Source organism: Camelus ferus, chromosome 1 (assembly GCF_009834535.1).
Source record: "Camelus ferus isolate YT-003-E chromosome 1, BCGSAC_Cfer_1.0, whole genome shotgun sequence".
Lineage (NCBI taxonomy): Eukaryota > Metazoa > Chordata > Mammalia > Artiodactyla > Camelidae > Camelus > Camelus ferus.
The window spans coordinates 74,076,333-74,100,779 of record NC_045696.1 but is presented as its reverse complement, the minus strand read 5'-3'; the positions used below and the strand labels follow the sequence as shown (position 1 = coordinate 74,100,779).

Below are 24,447 nucleotides of genomic sequence, written 5' to 3'. Positions count from 1 at the left end.
AGAGATTCTTGATCCTTGTCTCTGGAATAAATACTGGCCCAATATACATGATGGCCTGAAATGATCCACTAAATTTCTGGGCAACAGGAATAGTGCATAGAGTGAATACAGCACTTTTTTCTGGAATAATTGATAGACGTTAATATAAACAGGACTTTAGACATCTTTTGTTGAACTCCATTTTACTGTTAGGGAAATTGTGTATTTTTAATGCACAATTTAAATTTCATAATTTTTGTTATTTGCTAGAGTTCTACAGTACCTCTCGTGCACCCTAGTCCCCAGTCTCCAAGTCACTGGTTTTGAAAAATCGCTAAATCTGTAGGAAGTTAAGTATCTGCAAAACAGGAATAATAGCATCTTCCTTGCCTACTTAACAAGTTGTTACAAGATTAAACTGTGAAATATTTTTAGAAAAAATATATGCAAATGGGAAACTGTTATACTCTCGTTCTCTGTAGTTTCTTTTCATCAAACAAAATTCTAGTATTGATCGTCTCAGGCAATGAGAGAATTCCTATTATACAAAATACATTTACTTGGTTTTATTTTTAAAGGGAGAAAAACAAGGGAAAAAAAGGTTATGATGAAATATCATTTACCTATGCTTTTTTTATAGTATGAATTTGAAACAACTACTACTTAAAGTCTGGGTGTGAGGAAAAGTCCATATAATGGACACAACATTTGACCTTTTAAAAGAGAATAGAGGTATGTTTTCTGGTGCCCAGAGTAACTGATGATTACTCTGTTATGAGGAAAAAGAAACCAAGTACATAAAATGATTGCATTGTGCTGAGAGGTTTTTGTTCTCTTTCCATATACAAATGGATTGCTTCTTGGTCCATACTCTTTCCATTCTACCATTATAACATCCTCTTATATCTACAGGGAACAACACTGTGTGGTATTAGAAGAGAAGAGATAGATTGGCTTATTTTCAGATATAAGCATTTTCTGGGCAAGTGTTTGCCAACACAAACATAATCCATTTTTTTCTAAGTAGGAATTGCTATAAGTTATTTAGTAGATTTTAGAGATGTCCTTTATAATTCATATCACTTCAGAGCAAAAGACATTTTTTAAAAAGAAAAGGAAATTATATTGAGAGCTTCTATGTGCCTATGGATTCCAAAATATAGCTCTAAGCCAGATCATACTTTTGATCACCAGACCTCTAGTGCTGTTTCAAATTCAGCATATACAATATTAAATTCATCATCTCTTCCTCCCATCAAACCTGCCCTCTTCTCCATATTTCTTATTTTTAATCTAATAATGAAATTATTATTGTTTTATTGCTCTTTTAATGGAACTGTTTTTTTTCCCACTTAACTGAGGTATAACTGACAAATAGGAATTATATATTTTTAAGTATACAAGTATACAACGTGATGTTTTGATATACATATACACTGTGAAATGATCACCACAATCAAGCTAACATGTCCATCATCTCACATAGCTACATTTCCTTCCTTCCTTCCTTCCTTCCTTCCTTCCTTCCTTCCTTCCTTCCTTCCTTCTTCCTTCCTTTCCCTCCCTTCTCTTCCCTTCCTTCCTTCCTTTGTACTGTTCTTCCTTCCTTGCTTTTTCTTTCTTTTTTTCTTTCTTTTTTGGGGTGAGAACATTTAAGATGTACCATCTCAGTAAATTTCAAGTCTACAACACAGCATTGTTAACTACAGTCACCTCGCCATACATCTCCAGAATTTACTCTAATTGCATAACTGAAACTTTGTACCCTTTGACCAACACCTCCCCACTTCCCCCTCTACCCTGCTGCTGGTAACCACCTTTCTACTTGCTTATTCTACTAGTCTATTTTAGAGTCCACATATAAGTGAAATCATGAAGTATTTGCCTTTCTGTGTCTGGTTTATTTCACTTAGCATAAGGTCCTCCAGGTTCACCCATGTTATTGTAAATGGCAGGATTTCCTTCTTTTTTAAGGCCGAATAATATTCCATTGTATGTATAGACTATATTTTCTTTATCCATTCATCAGTCAACAGACATTTAAGTTGTTTCCTTATCTTGGTTATTGTGAATAATGCAATCACTTCTTAATGGTCCTTATCCCGATACATTATCCATACTGTTCCAAGGCTGATCTTCCTAAAACACTGATCTGATTATATATAACTCCACTGTTTTGAAGCCCTCAATGGTTCCACATGCCTACAACAAGAAATCTAGTCTCCCCAGTATGATATGTGAAACCCAGTGTCTGGCCTTCTTATCAACTTTCTCAACTTCAACATCCTATACGTACTTTGTGTTTCAGTCAGGGTAAACTGTTTAAGTTCCTCAAATAGCATACTGTTTCATGCTCTCCTATCTTTGCACATAGTTTCCCCATTGCCTAGAATGTCTTTTCCATTCCCATACTCACTCACTGCAACATCCATTTACCAAACTTTTACTCTTCTTTCCAGACCAGACCCAAACTTTTCTCCATTGTGAAGTTCCCTCTGATGTGCCAGAAAAGAAAACCTCCTCTTCTGAGCCACCTTGATACCTTGAATAGAACATCCTGTTATTGCTCTTAACACATGGTATTGTTATATCTTTTCACATGACTGTTTCCTTTTTCTAGACCTAAAACTCCTTAGGATAAGAAAAGTATATTATTTGCAATGGTTTCTCAGTGCTTAGCCAACACATTGCATAGAGTAAGTAAGTCCATAGTAAGTTTTTGTTGAATACATAGTAAATGAATTTTTTAAAATATCACTTACTTAAGAATAGTTTCCATATATATATTATATATATATAATATATATATATATTTTTTAATCCTCACCAGAGCCCTGGGATGTCAGCAACTCATGGTCTCTGTTGTGGAATAGTTAGAGAGATTAGCGGCACTAGTTAGGGAGAGCAGTGGCACTACTGACAGGTAAAAGAACTTCTCTCATACAAGGTCTAAAGGTCCAGTGGATGGGTACTATGTGGCTGACATGATTCACTGAGTAATTTAATGTGTTAAAGTAACTGCTGTTTACTCCCCTTCAGGTTTGATTTCTATAAGGAAGTCTGTGCATATGCTGCCAGCAGGTATTTTTCTTTTCTCAGCTATTGAGAGGCTACCAGCAGCCTGAGGTAACATTCTCCCTTCTTCCCAGAACATAGATCGTACTATACTGACATTTTTTCTTCACTATTCAGTTTCCCCTACTGCCTGTGATCTTGAGAAAAAGAACTATATCATTTTCATTTCTGTATCCCCAGCACTAATCACAGTGCCATATTTAGGGGGCTCTAATGAAAAGTTTCTAGAAAAAAGGAGAGACTGGAAGGTGGAGTGGAGGGAGGGAGGGAAAAGGTGAAGGGAAGAGAAAGAAAGCAGTCATTCTTGCTTGCTAAAGTAAGAAATATAAACATCATTTTCATTTCGCAGATGAGAAAACGAAAGAATAAGTCTCCAAGACTACCCATGGACTGACTCACTGGTCAAGCTGAGACAAGAACTCAACTGTCTCAGAGTCCAGGGAGCACATAATCTGGCATCTGGAAAGGAGTAGGCCCCCACAGGTTGATATTTCCCTTCTCCTTCCCATTGAGACTCTCTGTCCTCTGATAGAGACAGTTGTGTGAAGCAGTTTTTTCTATTAATGAATAAAACCAGGGCTTTGCTGAATATGCTCAGAGAAACTTCAAAAGAAATCCCTTATTCACAGCATTCTTTCAAAAATTATTTACTGGTTCTCTTGTTCTTCCTCCATTCCAGAGTTCCATCCTTGCCTAGTAACGCAGAGGACAGGATAGTTGTAATATTAATAAGCTGAAAACTGTGAGAGGTCAGTGGAATATATTTCCACTAAAGCAATTTATAGGAAATGAAACCTAGGTTACTTCTTTCTTTAGCTATTACTCTTTTCAACAGTTAAGAAATCTCATTTTTAAATTATCAGAGGACATTGAAATTATGTTTCAACAATTCTTAGAGACCACATTTTCTTCCCAGACACATCTGCCCACAACATTCACATCCAATTTTACACCCTAGAAAAACACCACTTCTCTGGGTTCCCAGAGCCTCCTCCAACAATATATTTATTACACTGTAATTATCTTTTAATCCATTGATTTTTTTTTCCTACTAGTTTTTGGGCCTCTTGAGAACAGGGAAATATAGGGACTATAAAATATTTGTTTGAATCAATCAGGGCTGTATGTAAATATTTAATTTTTTGAATTTTGTGATAAAACTACCTTCTCATTATACCATGTCTTCTCTCTGAACCTAATTTCCTCCTGTAGTTCTCTTACATTACAGACCATGAATGTATCAGGAACATGAGTTCAAGAGTGAGCTGGCAGTTACTAGTATTACAGCTGGGTGATTCTAATCATTTAAGTATACTTTGAAACATATAAAACTTAATATGTAAGGTTTGGCCAAGTAAGAACAAATCTTAGTGCTCCCTGTTCTAGTTAATTTTGATAAAATTAAAAAGTACCAGTAGTTCCATTATACCAAGTTCAAAATTAAGAAAGTAAAGTGTAAGATGATGATGATAGATAACTATTGGATTTACCAGACCAGGACCCACTTGATTTCCACTTGGGGAACTGCTTCCCAACTCTGAGTTCACATAATTTTCTCAGGTTGGCCCTACTTCAGTACTTCAAGGGACTTCATGAGACTATATGAACCAGGCCCATGATTCAACCAATAGCCATGGTGATTAGTTCAGGAAAGAGCCTGGAATCTCAGTTAATGCAAACACAGCCAATCATGAGAAGTGTATTGAAATAATTGTGAAAGAGAAGCTCTCTTTCTGTAGAAGTTGCTAAGACAATGGCATATATGTCTGAAAATGCTGGCTGTCACTGAAACAGGAAAGGACTTGCCTTTATAAGGAGCCAACAGTGAGTAAGACAGAGAGTAGTAGAGACATTGCTTGAACCCTTGGATATAGCCATACATGACACTTCAGTAATGGAAGCCAACAAATTTTCATTTTTGCTTGAGCTATTTATGTTTCCATAACTGCAATCTGAAGAGTAATGGCTAACAAAGTTATTGCTTTCTCATACTTTATGAAATAAATTGAAAAGTATTAAATCCCATCAGCCTAAATTTCTGGTCAGTTGCTAACTATTTACTCCATTTTTCCTGAATATATTTCATTTATTGTAAGTCTGCAAACTCACTAATACATGTCCACAATTTATAATCCCAACTCTAAAATACTGCCCTATCCAACTAGAAATAATCTTTCATTTCCCTGAACCCTTAAAGAAGCATACCTTAAGGAAAAGATAAAAATACTTTCAACTTTCCAAATGTTTACATAGTTGTCTTATTTGGATGAAATTACTGTGACTCAGCCAAATTTTAATTATCCACTTGAACTGTTTCTTGAATGATAAATAAATGGAACAGTAGACTGTTTTCTTATTTCAGTTAGTTTGTATTGTTGTTACCAAATCAAAACTTTTAAATCCAAATTTATTTCAGTCTCATCATTGAATTAGTATTGTAATTACTCATTCTCATACTTAATAATTTTAGTTTTACTTGTAACTTAAATGTAATTTCACTGTCTGTATATGAATTGCTCTGACCTTATTTATGCATTCATGAACAGTTTATGATTTCCCAAAATACCCATGGGAAATAAGTAACAAACAATTGCATCTGCATTGTTTTACCTAGCTTTTATACAGTTCCTACCTTGGTGAACCGAAGTAGACTGTTTTAGTATTTGGGTTTATCTACACTATAGCTAGATTACCTGAAAGGTAAATCTTATAATGAAAATTCCTTAGAATGTGTATCATCTACACACATAATTAGCTTTATTATATCAATACAGGCTCATTTCCAGTAACTCCTTTCCTCAAATCTTATACTCAAAAAACACTAAACCACTTACATTCCCTAAAATGTACCATGTGTTTTTTCCCTTCTTGCCTTTGGGCATGTTCTTCCTTCTATCTGTATGACTTCATACCTTTTATCCACCCAGGAATGCTTATCTATCTTTCAAGTCTTAATTTAACTATTATCTTCTCAATGAAACCTACCAGATACCCTCTACATAGCCCAAGACAAAATTGATCATTTCTTCCTCTTTACCAGCACTGAACCTGTCCATGGCTCTATTATTATACTCATCCATACTGAATTACTTGTTCAACTGTTTCCTCAACCAAAATATGAGTTCTCTTTGGGAAGTGGACCAGATCCAATAGATAACTGTACATTCAAAGATTAGAATGTACCTGATAACATAGTAAATACTCAATTCATGTTTGGCAAACCAATAAATACATTAATTCATGTAGATGGCAAAATTAATTTATTTATGTTTGATTCATTCAACAATCATCTAATTTTGGAAAAATTTTATATTTTTTTTATAATTTTGTATTTTATATTAATCAATGTCCTAATTCTATTTTATAGAAAAGATTTAAACATAAAAATGAGATCTTTAAGCAAATTTTTAAAGTAAAGTTCTAGATTTCAATAGCAGAGTTTGAACTAAAGTCCATTAGTTAAGGTTCTAGGTTAAAAAAATTTTTTTTTTGCTGTAAAATTTAAACGGTATGTGTTTAAGAAGTAGTGTAGGTAATATGGCAGTTAGTGTAAGAAGATCAAGGATAGTCTCCAAAAACAATGAATATATAAGACATACTTCTGGCATAAGAAATTTTTTCAGCTTGTAGAAAGATATAAACAACACCTCACACTGAAAAGATAAAATAATAAAAAAAAAACATGCTAACACATTGCTGCTAGAAAAATGGCATACTTGGAGGTTTCATTTTAAAGGCCACAAAAATAGAAGACTCTCAAAGTGAAAAGACATTAAAAAAGAAATTGTAAAAATTTCTTTCAGCAATTACATAGATGATTAAGTCAAGAGACAGATAAATGTTTTGACCGATCTATGATCTGTGACCCCCAAGGCAGCCCCCCTCAAAATATAGAACCCATGCTTCCAGCTTCCTATTGCATGAAAAGAATGTTAGATTTACCATGTTTTCTGACTGATTCTGTATGATTCAGAAACTTGTCTGAATTTATGCTGCCCTTGTCACTGAATAAATGTTTTCAACTAGGAAGAATGAATCATTCTGTTATTTTAAAAGTTTTCCTATGTATTTCACAAAGAAACAAATTTCTTGGAGTTAAGGCAATATTTACACTTGACAATAATAGTAAACTATGCCAGTAACATGTAGTTGACTTAGTATACACTGAAATAAAGGAGCAGGGTACCAATGTCCAAAGCCACGGCTTTTTTATTATTTGGATCATATATGGCACATTTTTTCTGTTCTGTATCTAGCGAGCCATAGTATGTCTCTAAAATTCAGCCTTTTTCCAATTAGTCATCCATGTTGTCGAAGTAACTGAGATTAAAATAGAAACAATTTGAGATTCAAGAGAAAGAGAAAATAGAATAGGAAGAAAGTTTATTTCAGTTTAAAATTTTTCCAAGTGTACATACAGCTTTGTCTAATGGCAGAAGCAATCTCAATCAGAAACATTATTTCTTTCTTTGCTCATTAATTGAAGCATTATACAGTTAGCATATCCATGAGCTGGACATTGTCCTGTGTTTGTAAGGGAAAGGAAATGTAAAGAACATGCTTTTACAACACAAAGAAGAGTTACTGTATACAAACCATAATACTAAAAACTACCACATATCACCAATAGCTACTTACGTGCTAAATTATTTTTATATATTATCACATTTAATCCATATTACAATCCTATAACTTATTAATTGTGCCCCCATTAACATGATTTTTTAATTTAAAATGTCAATAGAAATTTTTTTAGAAGATGGTAATTGATCAGCTAGACTAAATGTTTCACAAGCAGAGCAAAAAACACAAAGAGATGAAAACCATGAAGGAAAAGTAAAAGGCTTGGAGGACAGATCTAGATCTAGGAGACTTAAGAGTATAGAAAAATCAGAGTTCTACCAGAGGAAAAGTAGGCAGTTAATTCTACCTGTTGCAATTACAAAGTATACAAAAACGCACAGGAACGTCTATGAGGTTTTATTATCTTAGGGAAAAGGTGGTCTTCAAAGGATTAACGAGAGTTTAAAAGGTTAACTCATATTCTAGGCTGAAAGACCAGAATATACAGAGAAAACAGAAGAGGATTTCCTGTGTATGTCTGAGGAGTGGTGAGCAGCTCAGTGTGACTACAACACTGGCTACATGAAAAAATGACAAAATATGAATTTGCCAAGCAAGTACATTAGGGTTTTTTGTGCTAAGGAATATGAATTGTAGCCTATGGGCGAGTTGTTCTCAAACTTGAACATACATAGTGATGTCCCAGGAGTGCTTATTACAACTCAGATTCCTGAAATCTAGCCCCACGTGACCCAATAATCTGCATTATAATACTCGAGTGATGCTGATATTCAGAAACAACGCTGTAAAATTGCTGAAATCATCAAAGATTTTTCATTAAAATGATGATGTTATCAGACCTGTGTTTTAGATGACTAATTCTGGCATCAACGTAGAGAATGAATTAGAATTGTAGCCTGGGGACTGGGAGATTGGGTTAGGATATCCAGAGGGCATTACCAAAGTTTAGTTGAAAGGTAATGAAAGCACTAGTTAGAGAACCAGCAGCAGAGACAGATGTTGGGGGCAGTTTTAAAAGATATCAGAAATTGAATGGGCAAGGCTGTTGGTCAATTGAAAGTTGTTAAGAGGCAGGAAGGAAAGAAAAATAAAATAAAAAAACAAAAACAAAGATCCTACTCTCTTAGGACAAGATTGGTTATTCTAAGGCCATGGCAGTGAGTAACCACCCAAACAGGAGTTAAAACTACTAGTCAAAAGATGACAACTTCCCTCTGAGAATAAATTTCTGAAAGTCATCCAATAAGTCTGACCCAAGAACCCATGCTTCTACAGCTAACTTCAACACACTCCTACTCTTGTAAGTCTTCTAAACTCTGAAATCCATGCCACCCCAAAGTCTGTCAATTTCTCCCATGCTTGTCCAAATGTTTGCTTTGCTAAGAGGGACTGCCTTGCTAGCTGTCTAATAACAGAGAAATGGTTGAATAAATGGTAATATAATCCATACTATAACACTTTACCCAGTTCTTAAAAAGAACAAGTTAGATCTCTGCCTAATAAGTCTCTATCTAATAAATTAACCTGCTTGTTTTACTTACTGTGTGGTAGTCTTTTCCTTCTACAAGCAGAAGGCAATGTAGAAAGTGACAGCTGTATATTAGACATTTTGCAAGATGCTTTCACTTTAAATCTTCATTTGTTTTTATACTCTTTAAAGTACTTTCATTACTATTTTGCATGTGAGAAAATGAAGGCTCTGGTAAAGAAACTCACATAAAATCATAAAACTAATCTGATTCTGATCCAGGATTTGACCCCAGGACTTCTGACTCCAAGTCTACTGATTCTCTTGGATTTGAGCTTGATGGAAACTAGCTGAGATAGTAATCTAGGAAGAAAAGCAGATTTCAGAAGATAGATAATAAGCTCTGCCTTGTACATGTTAATGATGGAGTTTGGGAAAGGATATTGAAGAGGAAATGAGTAATAAACAGTTGGAAATATAGAGGAAATGCAGGAGAAAAATTGGGTCAGGAATGATATATTTGGGGGCAACTGTATTTCATGCTGATGCAAGGTTAAATGCTAGTCATTTAAAGTGATAGTGGACAGAAAACAATGGTTACCAGTGGGTAAAGTGGGTGGGAAGGGATAAATCGGGAGTTTGAAATTTGCACCTCCTGGGGAGTGATGGAAATGTTAGCTTTCTTGATTGTGGTGGTGGTTTCATAGGTGTATACATCTATCAAAATTCATCAAATTGTACATCTGAAATTATATTTAGTTTACTGTATAGGAATTATACATATACTTTTAACACAATAAAGGTGTTAAAAAATAAAGTGATAGTTGAGGAGAAATTAGCAATGAATGAAAGAGAGGGGGGAAATTCATTCTTAAAAGAGAGAATCAAAGAAAATACAGTCACATACGAAGCTAGAGGAAAGCTTTAATAAAGGAAGATGTGATAGATAATGCTATATGTTACAGAAAGTAATTGAGGATGAGAAATTTAATGATACTACTAGATTAAACAGCTACTACATCTTTGATGATTTCTATGAGAGTAATTTCAATCAAGTGACAGGAATATGGACCAGATCTCAGTGAGTTAAAGAGCAAAATAATGGGAGAAAAGAAGAGACAATAAGTTTAGAGACTTCTATTCCTGGTAGTGAAGGGAAGACTGCTAAAGCAGAAAGTGGTTGAAGAGGAAAACACAAGTAAGGGAGTTTTCTGTTGTGTTTAGAATGGAAAAAACTCAAGCATATCTGTAAGCAAATGTGAAGAAACCAGTGAAGAAGACGCTTTAGAATTAGGCAGCAGCAGAGATGGAGGGACTGAGCCTTTGTGCATGAACAGCTCCAAAGGTGGCTGAAGTGATAGATGGGTTTGCCAGTGAAGGGGAGAAAATTAAGGGATCACCATCCTATTAATAAAGACAATCTATGCCTAAAGTTTCTTTAATTTTATTTAATCAGAACAGTTTTTCTCAAGGTATATATTGAATTTTTATAGTAAGAGGTATTTATGTCAACAAATTAACATGGGAAATTGTTGGAGGAAAATTAGATAGCATGGAGAATGGCAGGAAAAGGTTTAGGGGCAGGGGAATTCAAGACCAAGGGAAAAAATGAGGAGATAAGCTTTGTGTATAGGAGCCAAGAACCTGTGAAAACAAAGATAACAATTACTCTGACAGTCATTATGATTTTGGACTAATTCCTTAATTTCTCCATCCCTGAGAGTTTACAGACTAATTATTAGCTTTCCCAACTATAAAATTATGGGGCATGTCAAGTATGGTACACCTAATCGACCCGTAGAATACTAGTATTTGCCTATCTGCCTCAAGAGTAAGGCACTGAAATTAACTGCTCAGAGTTTGGGGGTGTGCACAGTGATGAATCTGAAAGAAGCAAAGAGTTAGAAATTTACAGAGAAACACTCTTCATCTGAATATATTACTGGTTTTAAAAATATATATTGTTTTCACTAAATCCATTTGTTCTTATTCACTTCTCCACTTCATTTTAGGTACTTTTATTCCATTGTCTCTATGCTTTACAATAAAACTATCCTGTAAAAATTTTCTTGCAATTTACTTTTTCCAATTTCAGTGCAGTTCATTAGAAAAAAAAATCCACTGACAAAAAAAGGTTTAGTGTTAGAGATTCATCAATTCAAGTTTTCAGACAAAAGCAAAATTTTTCATAAATGGACTAGAGCCATTATTAAATAGTAATCCATTAATTGCTAGAAGGAACCAGAAATGGAAAAGTGATTTGCAGATAAAGTGATTTAAAGCCAACTAGATTTCCTGAATAGCACACAAACTGTCAGTGAGTGCAAAGACTTCTGCTTAAATTAGAATTCTTTGTGGAATTCAGTTTAAAGAGAAAAACCAGAAATGGAACCATCATAGGAGAACAAGGTCATCTGATTTATGTATAGCTTACTAAAGTTGTGAATGCTTTCACTTGTTCTATGATTTGCCTTGGTTTTATAACATTTTGCATGTTATTTGTAGTAAGTTTAAACAACATAGACAGGCAAATCCTAAGAGGTTACATATTGGAAAAAGCACTGATTCAGAAATTTCAGAGAGAAATAATTATTTGGTGCAATGCTACTGAATTGGCAGTGGCTGTGTTTATTTGATAACTTTTAGTTGAAAATACTGCTTGACAGCTGGGCAAGTGTTAAAAATATTAAATCCTTGTGACAGATGAAATGATTGACTTATCTGTGCCTCTATAGCTATAGCTATAAAAACAAAGCCAATAAATAGGATGTAGCTCATAACACTGCATTTTGAAGAAAAAATATTTTCTCTTGTAAAGCAGGAAAGTTCAATTACAGAACCACTAAGGAAGCATATGTAATTCCATCATCGGTGGGTATATGTGTATAAGTGACACTCATTTAAGAGATCACTTAATCATCTACCAAACAGTTCAGTCACTAAATATTTACTGAGTGCTAAGAATATAATAAGCATTATTAGAGACTGGACTTTCAGATAGGTTTACTAGGCAGAGCCATTCCTTGAGAAGGCACCAATAGATCATTAATATTGTCTATTCATGTGAATGAACATCATCTTTCTCTGTTTTAACAATACCTGAAGAAGTTGTTTACCTAGGGACTCTATAAGAATAGCAAAAGGAGTTAGTTGAGGAAAAATAAAATATAACAGTCTAAATATAATTATAAATTAAATTTTTGTAATTATTTAAATGAGTTTGATTCTTAACTCACTGATAAGGATACTTCATTCATCTCTGGGGTTTTGATTTAGTACCAAATAATAGGCAATTATGGTCATTTCTCTATTCAGGTTCTGGTCCTGATCCTGTAATTTGTCCTCCTCCTCTTATTCTTTAAGTGTGTCCTATTCAGAATTCAAGAACAATCAACCAATACTTTCAGAACAGCTGACATGTCAGGTACTGTGCTGTCCCCCATGAAATCAAATTACATTTGTGATTGTCTGAGTTTCTTGATCTATCATATTGTTCATGCCAGATTCATTGATTCTTTCTTGGTCATTATTGAAATAACAGTTAAATACACCTTTCTATCTCTCTGCAAATACTCTGGGTTTAGGTGGTAGATGCAAATGTGGGTTTTTCTTTTTTTTGGTTTTTTTTTTTTGGTTGTTTTTTTTTTTTTTTTGTTCCTTTGTATGTCTGTCTTATCTGTAAAAGCATAGTAGCAGCTGTTAATTTTTTGGTCATTCCTTTTATTCATACTGCCCTCTCCTTACTCCACCTGGTCCTAGTCCCCATTATTTTAGCCCCACCTCTTTTCTCCTTTCCCCTTCACCCTTCACTTCATCTCTCCAAATTCACTGCCACAGCCAGATTTCTGCCAGAGATCCCTCTAGGCAGGGCCCTGTCACCCTGCCTCACACAGCTTCCTAACAGGGAAAATAAAAAAGGCTTAGGGCTGCAGCTTAACTAAGCTCTTATTTAAGACTGAGTGTAATTCTCTCATGACTACTATATATGGGTTAACTTAACAGCTAAAATATCAAATAACTTAGCTTTATCTTAGGATGGCAATCAACCAATCAACCAATCAACTCAAACTTCCACCTTAAAACTGAAACTTTTATAACGATTGAAAGCCCATGGCACTAAATTGAAATCTAAGAAGAGACAAGGAAGATAAAAATCTGCAAATTTAGAAGATAAAATGGATTACTATGAAGCTGTGCCAAATGTCTATTCAATGTGGGTTACAAATTAGAAGGGAGCCCATTCCAATAAACTCATACTGAGTAGTTTGAGAATAACTAAGAAAAACCAAGGAAAAAACATTTGACTTGAAATTAAAGCTCAACCCAGTGTAGTCTGCTTTTCCCCTGCTTCTCCTTTTTAAAATGTATTTAAACCTCGATTAGCAGGCCTTGAAATAACCTTGGAGACATGAAATAATCACTGCCTCCAATAATGATTCTGTTATCCAAAATGAGAATCTTATTTACCCTTTTGTTAAAAGATACTTATTGAATATTTTATCAGTTTCCTGGGTTGTGCTGTAAGGATCCAATAATGAAGCAGTTACAGGCTCTGCCTCTGGAATGAGCTCATCCTTTGGGATCACATGTGAAGAGAGAAGCACAGAATGCTGTGAGTATCCCTGGAGATGGCACTCAACTCAGCCTTGGGAATTTACCTACTGTTTCCCAGAGGAGAAAACATCTAAGCTAAACCCTGAAAGACGAGAAGGAAGTAAATTAATCTTACTCTTAGATCTTCGAGATTCCCAACCTTGATACTATTTTTCAGACATTTTAATATGGAGATGAGAGAGATAAATAAAATTATTCTTTTCTGTCCAATATCACCACCCTGATCAGCACTAACTCTTTTCTGCCTTCTTCCAAAAGTAGGAACAAGAGAGAAGCAAAGACAAGTTGGGGGAGAAAGTTGAAAGTCTCTTAAACAACTTTCTGGAGCAGATTATACCAAATTATAGAGGAGTTCTATGTTCCTGAAAACACACACACACACACATGCACGCAAATCCCCTATTAAAAGTCAAATACCTGGAAACTTACAAAGCCAGTCTAAAGAGGAATAGTTCAAAATACAAATTGGATACTGGATACTGGGTTCCTGGGTTTTGGCACCAAAAAAAGAAATTGAATACTGGGCTTTGTAAAGAATAATGTGAATAATGGTTGATCTTATACTACAGACATTATAAAAATGAAAGGTATTGTTATTCAGAATTAGCTTGAGCCTCTTTCTCTAAAGTTCCTAAAGTTTTGATGTGTTCCTACTGCTTCACTGTAATTTTCCTATTCAGAAAAAAATTGTAGCTAGCCATAGAAGCATTAGTAATAATAAATGTTATAGTAGTAAGCTCAGATTTTTAAAGGTGAAACTTAGGTAGATATCACCTCCTCAACACCCCCAAGAAAGATCTCTCTGAACTTACCTAAAGAAAGCTCGACTGATAGATCAGTGACAGGCGAAAGTACAAATGAAAGATGATCCCTGAGAAGACAGTGTTTAAAAAAATGTATCATTCTCTCAGCCACATAAATGTCTATTATCATCCTGGATTATTTCAACAAACAGTACATCATCCCACCTTTGTCCCATAATAAATTCATTCTGCTGACTTTAAAACTCAATGGTCCTTTAAGCACCTACACCTTCTCAACTCCAACTTCCCTATTTACCACTGTGAATCCATTATCACTCAGAGTTTCTACAAATTAATAATCCCTACATCAAAATTTCTCTTTCTGATCACCTCTCCTTCTACAAATCCCCACTGACTCATTCTGCTGAGTCACTTTTTACACAAATTTAACACTGCAACCTCTAAATCCTTAGCCCCCCCCCCCCCAAATTCTTCCAAGCCTTCTGAAGTGAGGAGGAGGTTTGGATGTGGTCACTTCTCTCCCATGCAGATGCTTTATATACAAACCAAAACTAATCATCTTTCAACACAAACCTGCTATTCCTTTGATTTCCCCTATCCTTATAAATTACTAGAAGCTTGCTATATGCCAGGGGTAGATTGAGCACTGCAGGTAGAGCAATGTCATCAGTCAGGGTAAGCTATCTGATACAACAAAAAAGCCCAATTTCAGTAGTACTAAGAACTGCACAGCTTACTACTTTAAAAAATCACCACTGTTTCTAGTTAAGAAAATCTACAAAAGGACCCTCTGAACTTTTGTTCATTCATTCATTCTACTATTTATTAAAAACATACATTGAAAGCCTAATATACACAAAGGATGAAAATATAGAACAAAGCTACTTCCTCTAAGAAATTGATAATCTGGCATTTGTTCACCAAAAATGTATTGTGCCATGAATTATGCTAGGAATTTAGGAATATAATAGCTGATAAAACATGACAGCTGATCTCAAATACTTCATTGCTAATGCAAAAAATATTTAAGTGAATAACTGGAATGCAATTCTATTAATATAGAATGAATGTACAAATGAAATAAGGAGAAAGTGGGCAATGCATGGTGAGCTGGACTTTTGCTCTATAATTAGAAGAGTTTGGAATGTTAAAGAAACTTTTTTTTTTTTTTGTAATCCTAACCATAAAAAAACTTTTAAGTAAAATTAAAAGGTAAAACTATTTCATAGTCCTTCATTCTTTACTTTTCATAAATGAGATGGTTAAGCTACAGATCTATCTCCATCCTGCAAAAAAAGGAGGAAATGTGAATTCTGCAACGGTTGTCAGAGGGTAAGAATCAGGAAGCCCAGGACCCCAGGTCTGGCTTGGCCAGGTTTAATCAACGTGTGTTCTGGGGCAAAGCTGTTTAAAACTTTAATTTCTGGGCTGAAAAAACAAGGGAGTTAGACTAAGTGATGTCTAAGGTGTTTTCCATTTCCAGTATTTTCTGACTCAGCTCCTAACAGATTGTCTTAGTGTTGGGGAGGGGTTAGCTACAGGAAGGTTTATGTGTCCTATTACATCAGTCTTACATCAAAATAAAGGCTTTATAAGTTGTGCATAAAAGATGAAGTTATGTACATCTCTATGAACAAATGGTCTATTTCATAAGCTTATTCATCTGATGAAAGAGTTCTATAATCTGCTTTGCTGAGGTTCTTTATGCAGAGTTAGAGCTGCTGGGTAAAGTAGAAATCCCTGTGTGTAGTAATTCTTTGGTATAAATTATGTATTAGAAAAAATTTTTAATTTACTCTATGATCAAAGGCCAAAAATATCAAATTCAAGTTCAACAATATTACTGCTTTCTGGCATGACTGATCACAAATCATAGGTAATTTTATGAATCAGTTTGGACTTCAAATCAAAAGAACTTTTGACTGACTGTCCCCACAAATCAGTGTTTAAGATTTACATTCCAACTGATTGTATATTCCATTTATATTCTGATGGAGGCTCAGGTTTATTTCAGATATAGACATTCTACTCTGATAAAGGAATCATCTGATCGTGATAGTCTAATAAAAAGAGTGAAAGCCTCACTTAGTCCCTTTCCCAAGCTCTTATTTCCCATTTTACTTAACTTATTCCTTTGGGAAACCAGATTTTAAAATATATTACTACTCTGACCTTTTCCCAACAAACTAAATTGTCAACTATTTCTGTAAGATATATTTATAGAAATGTTTATAAACAAAACTAATGAACCAGAAAAAAACAAGTTGCTAATAAATTCTATGTTTAATGATGAGACACAAAAACACATGAAACTGTAAAAAAGAAAAAAGGAAAAAAGCACTGGCATTTATCTAGTTTCCCTAATTTAACTTATATTTTAAATAAAGACATATAATACCATAATTTACCAACTGGACTAAAAGAAGACACCTAAGTTCTTGTCCTAATAATGTCCCAAATCTAATGATTACAGAGAGAGTTTCACTATCCGCCTTTTACAGTCTTTCAAAACACTGTCCATAGAGGCATATATAAGTACATTAGTTTTAAGTGACTGATTGATTTAATTCCAAATTAAATTTTTCATGAATGATTTTCATGAATATGCTGAATAGCCCAGTAGATGAGATCCATATTTCTTACTTTAACATGGTCAGCTTCAAAAGGATGTGCTTGGCAATGCAGAGAAAATTGCTTTAGACAAGGTATAGTACCAAGGGCAAAAGAAGGTGAAATATGGAAAAATTAAGTGGAATTTTTAACCAAAGGAAATATAAAAACTGAAGTGGCTAAGACTTTAAATTAACTAACAGTTCCCTTCTGTATTACTCCTATCCCTTGACTTCCCACCCCCGACCCCAGTTCAGTAGCAACAGCACTCATTGTCTCAAGAAGAAGAAAAAGAATATTTATTTTTGGCTTTTGAATTTCAAAAACTTGGAATCAGAGGACAAAAGGAAAGAAGTATGATGAAACAATCCATAGGAATCCCAGTAAAGCTAAAAGATTTAAAAATTAGCTAGAAAATAAATAATAATAATAAATAAATAATAAAAATAAGGATTCATAGGATGGAAGAGATCAGAGGGGAGAGACCCTGCCTAACACAGAGGCCCAGGTGTGTTTGGGTGAGTCTTTGCTCCAGTTCCTGGGTGAGGCCTAAGGAAGCAGCAAAACTCTAAGGTTCCCACGTGTCCTGTGGTGGACGTGCAGAAGAGATGGCTGTATGAGGGAGGTGGGCAGTCTTCAGATGGTGTCTTAGATGTCCCCATGACACTACAGGGCTCAGGAGTGTAGAATGTTTCCTGTGTTCCCGAGAGCAGTACAGAAATCGCTCAGGGAGCCAGCAGCTTGGTAAAGGGTAAGAAGGGACCCAGAAGTTACCAGCAGGACCAAAGAGGAACGAGATCGTTCTATCAAATGTTGATGTGGGCACCTGACACTATAAAGGGCCAGATGTGGTTTCCCAATGACTGGGCCCTATGAAAGTGTCCCAGAATTTATATTCAGTGCCAGATAAAGGCAGTTACTGAGAAGGAATGCCACAGTGACTGAAATTATGGTTCTACCTTTCCATTAAATTGATTCTCAAATTAGAAATTTGAAATCTTATAGAAAAATAAAATTAATATTCTTGTACAACTTTGTTTTCTTGGACTGAGAGGTACCAGATAAATGGGATCAACACTGGCTGATTCTAACTTAGGTCATGCATTGGCTTCAGACGAGAGCCTAAGTGGGGAGCACATGCACTGATCTGAGACATGAGGACAACTGATGACTTCCCTCCCATGAGATTGGAGCAGGGGAGTGAAGGGGAGGAGCCACAGTGATCTAATGTAATTCCTAGCTCTTCCTGGGACTTGCTCTCAGAGCTCCTACGCATGTACTCCTGTGTGCCTCTGGCTGGGCTACAGCCAAATTTGAGCTTAAGCATTTTACAGGCATTGTCTGTTTCCTCACTGCAACCTGTTTCTCATTGAGAGGGTAGAAGTAAGGAAATGGAGGCTTAGAATGTTACATATTCAAGTTCACACCATTACCAAGTGAAGATCTGAATCTGAGTCTCCCTGGCTCTGAAGCCTACGCTATTTCTAACCCCCAAGTTGACTCCATCGCAGGAAGTAGAGTCAATTTTCAAGGAAATATAACTGGGGGGGGGGGGGGAATACTAGCACTAGATTTCAGGAGATTAGATTTTTCTACAAGGACGTGTAAAAGGGGACTTTTGACTTTGTGGGTAGGATGAAGCCAGGGAAGGATTTTTTCCTATTTACTCACTCAGCCAACAATTATTTTTGAGTACCTATGATACACAAAGTACTATACACCAAACAGGGTTACAACGGTAAGTCCCCACTGCAGAAGGCACTCAAAGGCCAGACCCCGACTCAAGGTACATCCTGAGGACCACGCCCGTCCCTCCTTCTTTCACTGCTCTACTCTGGAGACCAGAATAGCTTTACAGCATCTGGAGCAACAGGCAGGGAGAACAGGGAGCACACACACTGATCTGAGGAATGAGGACAGTTGATGACGTCCCTCCTAACTCATTTCCGTACCTCTAGCCTCTCCCCTTCTCCCATCCATTCTTTCCTCTTTCTGCCAGGAAATACCGTTTCTAATACACATATTTTACGAGTCAAAGTATACCACTTAACTACACCACTTGCTTGCCAGATCCCATATGATGAAGTTTACAGTCTTTAGCATGAGATCAAGGCCCTTCAGTATCTCTCCTGCCCTCCCTCCTCCAATCTGTCCTGTTTTTCTGATACGCTGCACAACTCTTAACTCTTTGCGCAAGCTGTTCTCATAGTCTAAATGCCCTTCCCAACCTCCTATTCTGTGCATTCCTCAAATGTCCTCAAATTCTAACTCCTCTAGGAAATCTTTCTGCTTGTGAAATCAATAATTCCTCCCTCTGATTCCACATAGCAATTCCTACACATTTCTACAAAAGCACTTACCTCATCAGTTATGTCAAATGGGCAATACTGATCAGAGGGAGAATTCAGAGGGGAAAAAAATCCATGAGAGTGGAGGAGGTAAAAGCATTAGAGTTAGTTAGAAGAAATGGAATGTGTAAAGTCAGTGAATTCAGAGGAACACGTATAGGTCAGCAAGATCTTGTGAAAGAATAAATTAAAAATAAAAAAGAGGGAGAAGCTGAAGAACACTTAACAAATGCATGACCAGAAAATGAAGGTGCCCCAAGAACACTTTTAAACCCCATGGAGCAGCTGGGGCTGAAATTCTCAAGGTCCACATTTAGTTTTCTTGGTAACAGAGATCTGCGCCATGCCACTAGCATTATGATGGGCAAAACCACACGCAAGTAAATTTATAACGAGAGGTGGCACTATACATAGTCTAGTTATTATCACCTTTTGACAAAGGTCTGGAGAGAGGTTTGGAGGCTTTTGTGCCAAAAACAATGATTAGACCCTAAAGGATGAATTTTGGATCATGTATTATAGTAGAGCTCATTTCAGTCTGCAAGCTCAAGATATTTTCTGGGAACAGGGCATATCTATTGTTTCTCCATGTGCTTTGCTGATGTGGATAGTAAGTCAAGTATTTCTTCCATTCCATGATGTCTCATCTATTCTACTCGTCAGCCCTACTGATGGAAAAAACTTTAAACTAGATTTTTTAAATTGACATATATTCAATTTACTGTGTTAATTTCTGGTGTACAACATAGTGATTTAAATAATATATATACATATATATTCCTTTTTATATTCAGCAGCTGATGCAAACCTTGCATCTGGATCACTGGACTGTCCTAATCAAGGACATCAAAATGAGAAGGTGGCTAAAGAGAGTGAGACACCTCATAAGATGGCTTGCCTCTCTGACAAGGGAATATAGAAGAAATCTCTAAGAATTGTCAGCAATAAAAGGCTAAAAAACAAGGGAAACTGAATGAATGCCAAAAGGTTTAAGAGGTGAGAGTGGGGCAATGCTGTGCTTTTATTGATCCTCTCAGAAGAAACAGCCTAAAAAAAAAAAAATGTTGGTTCCAAGTAAAGTGTTTTAAAGTAAAAAGTTTTGAAACTCTTAAGTACAATGCTAATTATAAGACAAAGCCTTAAGCTCTAAAGAAAAAAAAAAAACTTTTTTTTTTTAAATGTGGTAGTTCAAATCTTTCTCCTTGCAAATAACAAACTCTAGCCTTTGAGACTATGAATGTACAAAAGAGAGCCAACTGGTTTCAAATTAATCTTCAGGGATTCATTACTTTGAAATGGGAACAACATATCCATTAGCAAAACTACAGTGATGTATTTCTGAAACCTCTTTGTAAAACAAACCAGGGTAGAAAGATTCGAATTTGGGATACGCTTGTAAGAATTTTTAAGGCTACATTTTTGTTTTTGTTTTTGGTTTTGGTTTGGTTTTGGTTTTGGTTTTTAACTTTCAGGACGGACCTTTGTTCCCAATTATACTGAACTGAAATGATCTTGAAACAACGGCTCTGTTGGTCTCATGTTATAAATCGACTTATATTTTATATCACTTTTATGTGTGTTAGGCTTAAGCTTGTTTTTAGAAAGGTGATATTAAATAAGAGTACAAAAATGGGTAAAGGTAGAAAATCTTCCTATAACACAGAAATGCATGGCATTATATGTTTAACAATGGTTATCCAACAATTATTCTTTAAGGCTGAAGTTTGGGGAGATAATTCTTTGAAGATTATTTTGTATCTTGGTTTGAAGCTATGGGATCTGTGACTTCTAAATGAAAAGAAGTGCTGGCCAGCCCTCCCAAAATCTCTAATAAAGTATGCTTTTTAAGAGATATATAACTACAAATTGGAAAGGCTATTTGAAAAATTTAAACTTTTAAAATATTAAAGCCTTTACAATTAAAGCTAAAGAATGTAAAGATGGCAGAAATGTGTATTACACCAAAATTAGATAAATTAGATTTTATTTTAATTTGAGGATTTCTTTAGCTGATCTTCCAACTGAATAGATGTGTCTTTTTTTGAAGGGAGGGAAAAAGATTAATTTGTATGGATTTAATTTTTAAAGGAAGTAATATATGTTATACAACTAACTTTTATAGCTAACTTAACTAGTACAAACTTGATAATGTTCTACTACACTCTCCAACAATTTTGAATACAGAGTACTCAATATAAAGTAATATTTTTCAGAGGGAACTCAAATTAGAAAAGATACATGCACCCCAAAGTTCATAGCAGCACTATATTCAATAGCCAAGACATAGAAACAACTTAAATGTCCATCAACAGAGGACTGGATAAAGAAGGTGTGGTATATTTATACAATGGAGTATTACTCAGCCATAAAAAAGAATAAAATAATGTCATTTGCAGCAACATGGACAGATCCTGGAGATCATCATTCTAAGTGAAGTAAGCCAAAAAGAGAAAGAAAAATACCATATGCTATCACTCTTCTGTGGAATCTAAAAAACAAAACGAACAAACAAACAAAAAAGAAGATACTGATGAACTTTTCTACAAAACAGAAACAGACTCACAGACATAGTAAACAAGCTTATGGTTACCGGGAGAATGGGGGTGAGAAGGGATAAATTGAGAGTTCAAGATTTACAAATACTAACTACGATACCTAAAATAGATGAAAAAAAATTTCTTATGCATAACACAGGAAACTATATTCAATATCATGTAGTAACCTATAATGAAAAAGAATATTAAAATGAATATATATAATATATATATGTGTGTGTATATCACTGAAACATTATGCTGTACACCAGAAATTGATATATTGTAACTGAATATACTTCAATTTTTAAAAAGTAATATTTTTGGTCAGGGTTGCTTGTAATCAATTAATCCTGGTCTCTAGAAAGAAAAGAGGGGGCAATATAATAGAAAATTACACTCAAGTATAATGATTGGATTCTTTCCAACCTGGAAGTGAGATTAACACAAACAATAATACAACTACCACCATGGTGCTATGAGATTTGACTTAGACTGACATGGAAGCTCACTCTGCATTGTCCAGAAACCTTAGTGAGGACCTCAGATTCCTGTATTCTTCCAGTGGGAAGGGTTGTGCCTGCACTCAACTCTCCAAACTTGTGACTCCCTTCCCTCAAGCAGAAGGGTCTGAAACTTACCACCCGCTGTAAGCTCTCTGGGTCTAGGGCAGTCAAACTCACAGAAATCTCCTGAAAATAACTAAATTCAGGCTGCCTGGCATCCCAGATCTGCACCTCCTCCACCCTACTCTCAACTGAGAAGATTGCTTTCATGCTTTTCCTCTAAGGAGGAAGTCTTCCTAGCCTAGAATGTTACCTTCCTACATTGTGCCCCTGGCCTCAGCTTGCTTTTCTAGATAGGGGTCTGTGTGCTCCTTCACACTGGCTCTTGGGTCCTAAATTTCCCAGTAAACCTTTTCCTTAACCTATACCAAGTGATGTTAAAAATTTGACGTTAGCTACCTTGTATAACAATCTTCTAAGGACATTCTGTACACAAAGAACGATGGCAGTCTGTGGTGAAAGGTTTATATAATAACCCTACTGGCATGGAAAGAATATAGATTATTCCTCTGCCATCATCTGCACAACTACAGTCGCTCCTCATTATTCACAAATTCCATACCTGCAAATTCACCTACTCATTAAAATTTATTTGCAGCCTCAAAATCAATGCTCAGATTCTCTCATGGTCATTCATGAACATGCACAGAATAGAGAATAATTTTCCCAGCTGAGGTCATACAAGGAAACATTTACCTTCCTGTCTCCTTGTCTCCTCTAATACTATAAACAACTGTCCTTTTTTGTGGTCTATTTAGCGCCATGTTTTTTGCATCTTTGAGCTTTTTCTTCATGATTCTGCTGTATAAAATGGCCCCCAAGCATAGTGCTGAAATGCTACCTAGTGTTCTGAAGTGTGAAAAGGCTGTGACGTGCCTTATGAAGAAAATACATGTTAGATAAGCTTCCATCAGCTGGGAGTTATAGTGCTGCTTGGCCAAGAGTTCAATGCTAATGAATCAATAAAATGACACATCTAGAAAAAAAAAATAGGAAATTTACTGATCTGTACACGAAGCCATCCTGGAAGTGCTAAAGTAACATCTATAGTGTGTGACGGAGCTGTGGATAAGATGGAAAAATGGCTAAGTCTGTCAATTTATCAGATGACAATCAATTTAAAAAGCACAGCAGACAGTACTGTTGTGAGGCTGAAAGTCAAAGAAATTTATGGTTATGTTATCTCGGGTAAGGAAAATGTTAAACCCTTCTTAGCTAGTGCTGGCTGCTTGCATGTTTCTAAAGGAAATACAGGGTGAAAGATGTTAAATTTGCAGGTAAGGTTAGGTTCTGCAGAACAGGAAGTTGTGGAAGAATTTTTAAAATACCTGCTATGTGTTATAAAGGAAAAGGGTTATGTGGAAAAGCAGGTTTTCTATGCCAACAGGACTGACTTGTTTTACAAGGACGCTGGCAAATGACCTATGTAATGCAAACGGCATTTCAATGGCATTTTGGTTGATGAAAATGCTGTGACTGAAGGCTCATGGAAATCTAACCCTGTATTTCCAACGGGAGTAATAGCTCAGTGTTCGATAATTCAGTGTTTGTCACAACTTTACAGAAGATTACTAACATGGAGATTAGACTGTATTAGGGTCAATGCAGTAAGGAAATGTTTTTCATTTAAATGGAGAGTTGGTAAATGTCAATCTTTGGGGATCAACAGAAACAAGAGAGCTGCTGAGTGCAGTCTGTCTTTATAGAACAAGAACATTCCATCAACTCTGACCTCTTTTCTCTCCCTCTTGAGCTAATGGGTGTTTCTCAACCCTTTGACACTCAGAGGGAGCTAGGCCTTTTCCTGCAATGCAGGCACTCACTAAAAGTAAGTAATTTTCTGAGATGTAGAGATGCTCCTGCACTAGTAAAAAGCTACTCTCAATAGGAAGTGTCTTGTGTGGG

The 24,447-nt window shown here is 35.5% G+C and overlaps 1 long non-coding RNA gene across 2 annotated transcripts in view; it reads right to left on the bottom strand.

The window, feature by feature from the left end:
• Nucleotides 1-10,166: 10,166 nt before the first annotated feature.
• Nucleotides 10,167-24,447, bottom strand: part of LOC116664911 — a 127,056-nt gene continuing 112,775 nt past the window's right edge. For both annotated transcript variants that reach the window (XR_004321452.1, XR_004321453.1), the window contains 2 exons: nucleotides 14,533-14,591; nucleotides 10,167-10,750 (listed from right to left, as the gene is read on the bottom strand). This is a non-coding gene — a long non-coding RNA (uncharacterized LOC116664911). The remainder of the gene's footprint in view (nucleotides 10,751-14,532; nucleotides 14,592-24,447) is intronic.